Here is a 6482-nt window from a genome sequence, read left to right on the forward strand (position 1 = left end):
CGGCAGGCGGACTCTCAACCACTGCGCCACCAGGGAAGCCCTCAACCATTTTTAAGTGTACAGTTCATTAGTGCTAAATACATTTACATTGTTGTGCAATGAATTTCCAGAACTCTTTTCAACTTGCAAGCAAAACTGAAACCTATAACCATTAAACAACAACTGATTATCTCCTCCCCCGGTCCCTGGAAACCACCATTCTGTTTGTGTTTATGATTTTGACTATATCTAAGTGGAACCATAAAGTATCTGTCCTTTTGTGACTGGTTTATTTCACTTAGCATAATATCCCCAAGTTTCATCCATGCTGTAGCATGTGTCAGGTTTTCCTTTAAGGCTGAATTATATTCCAGTATATGTACAGATCACATTTTGTTTATCCATTAATCTATGAATGGACACTTCATTTTGCTGCCACCTTTTGGATAGTGAGAATAATGCTCCTATGAACATGGGTGTACAAATACGTCTTTTAGATCCTGCTTTCAATTCTTTGGGTATATACCGAGAAGTGGAATTGCTGGATTATACAATAATTCTATGCTTATTTTTTTGAGGTCCTGCTATACTGTTTTCTATATGTTACACCATTTTACATTACCATCAACAGTACATAAGGGTTCCAATCTCTACATCCTCCCCAACACTTGTTATTTTGTTTTGTTTTATAGTAGTTATTCTAATGGGTGTGAGGTGATTCTCTCTCACTTTTGAGGGATAGTTTTGCCAGGTATAGAATTCTCAGTTCAAAGTCTTTTTTTTTTTTTTTCTTTCAGCACTTTAAATACATCATCCTGTTCCCTTCTGGCCTCCAAAGTTTTTGCTGAGAAATTAACTGATAATCTTATTGATGATCCCTTGCACGTGATGAGTCACCTTTCTCTTGCTGCTTTCAACATTGACCTTATTTTTCTACAGTTTGGTTACAATGTGTCTTGGTGTGGGTCTTTCTGGATTTATTCTACTTGGATTTTAAACTTCTTTCATTTGTAGATGCATGTCTTCACAAATTTGGGAAGTTTTTGGCCAATATTTCTTCAAATAATCTCTTCCTCTTTCTCTCTTCTTCTGGTACTTGCATATACATATATTGGTCCTCTTGTTGATGTGCTGTTAAGTCCCTAAGGATCTGTTTGTTTTCCTTTTTTGCTCCTGTGCTGATTCTTTCTTCTTCCTTCTCAAATCTGTTGTTGAACCCTTGGTGAAATTTTCAATTAAGTTATTGTATTTTTCAGCTCCAGAATGTTTCCTTTTTATAATTTGTTACTATTCTCATTTTATTCATATATCATTTTCCTGATTTCCTATAGTTCTTTGTATGTCTTCCTTTAACTCTTTGAGCTTATTTCAGACAGTTGTTTTAAAGTCTTTATTTAGTAAGTCGGATACCTATGTTTCTTCAGGGAAGGTTCCTGCACTTCATTTTCTTCCTTTGAATAGGCCAGGCCATCCTGTTCCTTGCAATTTTTTTGTTGTTGAAAATTGGGCATTTGAAAAAACCACCACCTCTCCTAGCCTTGGCAAACTGGGTCTATGCCAGCAAAATCGTTTACTGATTAGGGTATGTTGTGAGCCTTAGGATCAGCCAAAGTAGAAAGCTAAGTCTTCAGATGCGTTCTTAGCATACATCTCACCTGGATCTGTGTACCTTTTGTGATTTCTCTCTATACAAATTGCTTTTATATGTCTTACACAGAGTCTTACTCATTTCTCCTTGGGGCCTTAGATAGTCTATTGTATGTCTCCACCCACAATGTCTTGTCTTAGGTGACTTGTGAGTCTTATTCTACTGATTTTATAAGCAATTATTGTCACTTTCTATTGAGTTCCCCTGCAGAGATCCAATTAGGGGAAACAGAAGCTAGTTCTTCAGGCAGCTCCCAGACAAGTTAGAATATTGCAAATAAGGTTTGCTCTGCTCCCTTCAGTTTGAAGGAGGGAACTGAGAAATGGGCTTCTGCCTCCTCCAGAGCAAGATTGCCCAGAGGTGAGGGGAAAAGGGTGAGCAAAACTTCCACTAAATTTTCTACTATTTTGAATGTAGCTTTTTCTTGATTGGCCATTCTTGGTTACTGTACGCCTCTGACTGTTTACCAGAGCTCGCACAAGCTCACTTTAGCTAGCTTTTGGTTGTTTTTAATGTCTCTGTTGGGGAATAAGAGGTTGGAGCTTCCTAGCTCTCCATTTTGCTCATGTCATATAATTCTTTATTCTCAATGTCATAGGAAGACTTTCAGTTTTTGAGCTGAGGGTATGATGTAAAGAAAGACTATTTTAGGTATATTAAGTACAGACAGGGTACACAATGGATCAAGAGAAAACAGTGGAAGCATTAATTAACCTGTCTCATCTTGCAAGCCATATGCAACTTGAGGTTTGACTCTATGGCCCAAGGATATAGCACTGAACCTGGCACATACTATATGCTCAACAAACCTTTGTTGAACCTAAAATTATAGCTTATGTGACTGAACACAGAATCCTCAAGCCAGCCCCATAGTGTGTGGCAGGTAAGACAGTCAAGACTAAACACACATTAAGACTTCTGCATCATGCTAGTGGGTAGAATCTACACCAGGACTCAGCATGCCAGCTCTTGAAGCATCCATGGAAGAGTGCAGATGTCCTACAGAACACAATGAGGACCTCATGAGGACGATTATTGGTGGAGAGGGAACCTTCTCCTCCCCACTCTGGAACCATCTAAACAAGGATCAGCAAATTACAGATTACTGCCCAATTCTGTAAATAGTTGTACTGGAACACAGTCCCACTCATCTATATATTGTCCATGGCTGCTTTCATGCTGTAACAGCAGAATTATGTAGTTGTGATGGTAATTTATGACCTGCAAAGGCTAAAATACTATCTGGCCCTTTACAGATGAAGCTTGCTGATCCCTGTTCTAAACAGTAGAGTGAAGTCTAAAGGGGCTAGAGGCTGCTGTGGATTACATAACATTTAATAAGGGCCTAAGATGACAGATAACTCAGTAGTCCACAGGAACCGACCAATGAAACTTAGTCACTTTCTTTTCAGGGAGAGAATACTTGGGCGGGGGGCGGGGAACAGGGACAGGTTTCAACAAATGGTGCTAGGATAAATGGATATGCAAAAGAATGAAGCTGGACTCCCTCCTCACACCATATACAAAAATAACCTCAAATGGATTGAAGGCCTAAATGTATAAAAGTTTTAGAAGTTACACAGTAGCAAATATTTATGACAGTGGTTTAGGCAATGGATTCTTAGATATGAGGCCAAAATTAGAAGCAAAAACAACCAAAAAGAGATATACTGGATTTTATCTAAATTAAAAACTTAGGTGCTCCAAAGGACACCATCAAGAAAGTGAAAAGACAACCCCAAAATGGGAGAAAATAACTGTGTATTATATATCTGCCAAGGGCCTAGTATCTAGATTATATAAAGAAATCTTACAATTCAACAATAAAGACAAACAACCCAATTAAAAATGGGCAAAGGGGAAGAACAAAGCTAGGAGTCTGATGCTACATGACTTTAAGATTTAATACAAAGCTACAATAATCAAGGCAATGTGATACTGGTGAAAGAATAGAAAACAGACCAATAGAACAAAATAGAGCCTAGAAACAGACCCACACAAAGAAAATCAACTAATCTTTGCCAAAGGAACAAAAGCAACTGAATGGAGAAAGGATAGTCTTTTCCACAAATGGTGCTAGAACAACTGAATATTCACATGCAAAAATGAATGTGGCAACTTCCCTGGCAGTCCAGTGGTTAAGACTCCACGCAACCACTGCAGGGAGAGCAGGTTTGATCCCTGGTAGAGGAACTAAGATTCCATGTGCCACGAGGCACAGCACCCTTCCCCTGCCCCGAAAAAAAGAATGCAGACAAAGGTCTTAGACTTTTTACAAAAATTAACTCAAAATGGATCATAGACCTAAATGTAAATGCAAAACTATAAAACTCCAAAAGATAACACAGAAGAAAATCTAGGTGACCTTGCGCTTCATGATGACCTTTTAGGTACAATATCAAAAGCATGATCCATGAGGGAATTCCCTGGCGGTCCAGTGGTTAGGACTCTGCGCTTCCAGTGCAGGGGGAGCGGGTTTGATCCTTGGTCAGAGAACTAAGATCCCACATGCCACGCAGTGAGACCAAAAACAAACAAACAAACAAACAAAACCCATGAAAGAAAAAATGGATAGGATGGACTTCATTAAAATTAAAACTTCTGCCCTGTGAAAGATACTGTTAAGAGAATGAAAAGAGAAGCCACAGAGACTGTGAGAAAAATATTTGTAAAACACATATCTGATAAAGAACTAGTTTCCAAAATATATTTTAAAAACCTCTTAAATCTCAAAAACCTAACGAAAAAATGAGCAAGAGATCAGGACACTTCATCAAAAAAGACAGAGAGATGGCAAATAAACATATGAAAAGATGCTGAACATATGTCTTTAGGGAACTGCAAATTAAAACAACAATGTGATAATATCGCACACCTATTAGAGTGACCAAAATCCAAAACACTGACACCACCAAATTCTGGTGAGGATGTGGAACAAAAGAAACTCTCATTCATGCTGGTGGTGATGCAAACTGGTACAGCCACTTTGGAAGACAATTTGGCAGTTTCTTATAAAGCTAAACATACTCTTACCATATGATCCAACTATCACACTCCTTGGTATTTACACAAATGAGTTAGAAACTTCTGTCCACATAAACCTGCACACAAATGTTTACAGCAGCTATTTTTGATAGCTGCCAAAACTTGACGGTAACCAAGATTTCCTTCAATAGGTGAATGGATAAACAATCTGGTAGATGCAGACAATGGAATATTATTCAATACTAAAAAGAAATGAACTGTCATGCTATGAAATGACATGGAGTAACCTAAGTGAAAAATCCAACCTGAAAAGGTTACATACTATATGATTCCAACTATACAACATTCTGAAAAAGGCAAAACTATGAAGACAGTGAAAAGATCAGTGGTTGCCAACAATTTAGAGGAAGGGAGGGAGGGATGAATAGGTGGAACATAGGGTATTTTTAGGGCATTGAAAGTATTCTGATGATACTGTAATGATGTCACATATAACATTATATATATAATATAACATATTTGTCAAAACCCATTCTACATATGCATTACTGCACTTTCTGCACTTACATTAGGTTCACAAAGAATGAACCTAATGTAAACTATGGACTTTTAGTAACGATGTACAAATACTGCCTCATCAACTGTAACAAATGCACCACACTAATGCAAGATGTTAATAGGGGAAACTGTGTGTTGGGAGGGGTGGGGACAAGGGACTATACAGGAACTCTCTGTACTTTCTGCTCAATTTCTCTGTAAACCTAAAACTCCTTGAAAAAACAAAATCTATTAATTTTTTAAGGTGCAAAGGATTTCAATAGGCATTTTTCCAAATAAGATATACAAGTGGCCAATAAGCACATGAAAAGATGCTCAACCTTAGGAGCTACTAGGGAAATACAAATAAAAACCACGAGATAGCACTTCACAAACACTAGGCTGGCTATAATCAACAAGAGGGACAATAACAAGCGAAAGATTGGATTCCATCATTTTTGGCCATGCTGCGTGGCTTGTGGGACCCTAATTCCCTGACCAGGGATTGAACCCTGGCCATGGCAGTGAAAGTGCCGAGTCCTAACCACTGGACCGCCAGGGAATTCCCTGGATCCCATCTTGTGTTGTTGGTGGAAACATGAAATGGTACATGTACTATGGAAAACAGTTTGGTAGTTCATCAAAAAGTTAAACACAGGGACTTCCCTGGTGGTCCAGTGGTTAAGATTCTGTGCTTCCACTGCAGGGGGCATGGGTTTGATCCCTGGTTGGGGAACTAAGATTCCACATGCCACAAGGCATGGCCAAAAAATTAATAAAAAAAAAAAATGTTCAACACAGAGTTACCATACAACCCAACAATTCCACTCCTAGGTACGTATATTCAAGAAAGGTAAACAGTCACAAAAGATTTATATATGAATGTTCACAGCAGCATATTCATAACAGCCAAAGAGTAGACACAACCCAAATGTCTATCAACTGATGAATTGATAAACAAAATGTGGTATATCCATTCAATGAAGTATTATTCAGCCATAAAAAGGAATGGAAAACACATTTGAGCCTTGAAAAAATTATGCTAAATGAAAGAAGTCAGATACAAGAGGCCATATACTGTATGATTCAATTTATATGAAATGTCCAAAATAGGCAAATACAGACAAAAAGTAGAAAGTAGATTACTGGTTGCCAGGGACTATGGGTAATTGGGAATGACTGCTAACGGATATGGGGCTTCTTTTAGGGGTGATGAAACCATTCTGGAATTAGGTAGTAGTGATCATTGTATAATCTTGTGATTATACTCAAAACCACTGAGTGGTATATTTTAAAATGATAATTTTTTTTTTTTTTTTTTTTTTGGGAAGGG

The sequence above is a fragment of the Lipotes vexillifer genome, unplaced genomic scaffold (genome assembly GCF_000442215.2).
Source record: "Lipotes vexillifer unplaced genomic scaffold, Lipotes_vexillifer_v1.1 scaffold426, whole genome shotgun sequence".
Taxonomy (NCBI): Eukaryota; Metazoa; Chordata; class Mammalia; order Artiodactyla; family Lipotidae; genus Lipotes; species Lipotes vexillifer.